Below are 733 nucleotides of genomic sequence, written 5' to 3'. Positions count from 1 at the left end.
TTTTTTTTGTTTTGTTTTTTTTTTGAGATGGAGTTTCGCTCTTGTTGCCCAGGCTGGAGTGCAATGGTTCGATCTTGACTCACTGCAACCTCCACCTCCCGGGTTCAAGCGAGTCTCCTGCCTCAGCCTCCCGAGTAACTGGGATTATAGGTGCGCGCCACCACGCCCGGCTAATTGTTTGTATTTTTAGTAGAGACGGGGTTTTACCATATTGGCCAGGCTAGTCTCGAACTCCTGACGTCAGGTGATCCACCCGCCTCAGCCTCCTAGAGTGCTGGGATTACAGGCGTGAGTCACCGTTCCCGGCCTATTTTACAGCCTTTTATTTTGTTCAGTTTCTTTATTGTCTTCCCAACGTCCCCCCACACACACTGCACTAAAATGCAAGCTTCACGAAGGCAAGGACGAACTTTTGCCTGTATTGTTCACCTCAGTGTCCCCAGAGCCTAGGACAGGCGTTGGCATATTAAGGGACACTCAATAAATATTTAAGGAGTGAATAAACAACTGAATACCCGATAAATGCATGTATGAATAAACACATTCTTAGTTATTCGGAACATGAAGATTTGCGGAGAGTGGACAGCCTGGGATTGAGGAGACCGGCTGGGACTGGGAAATGGGCATTCGGGCCCAACGCAGTGGTCCAGAGCCCCTGTCTGGGCCACTAACAAGTTGCTTAGCAACTCGTCGCCCGGCCCTCGGCCACCGCTAGAGGGCGAGCGGGCGGGGA

The 733-nt window shown here is 50.9% G+C and overlaps 1 protein-coding gene across 1 annotated transcript in view; it reads left to right on the top strand.

Annotated features, from left to right (window-relative positions):
* The window catches only part of HM13 (histocompatibility (minor) 13), an 80505-nt gene that overhangs the window by 16448 nt on the left and 63324 nt on the right, over window positions 1–733 (top strand). The gene's annotated exons all lie outside the window — the stretch shown is intronic.

The sequence above is a fragment of the Mandrillus leucophaeus genome, unplaced genomic scaffold, assembly GCF_000951045.1.
Source record: "Mandrillus leucophaeus isolate KB7577 unplaced genomic scaffold, Mleu.le_1.0 Scaffold206, whole genome shotgun sequence".
Taxonomy (NCBI): Eukaryota; Metazoa; Chordata; class Mammalia; order Primates; family Cercopithecidae; genus Mandrillus; species Mandrillus leucophaeus.
Note: the sequence above shows the minus strand (reverse complement) of the source record. Positions and strands in the feature narration are given on the sequence as shown.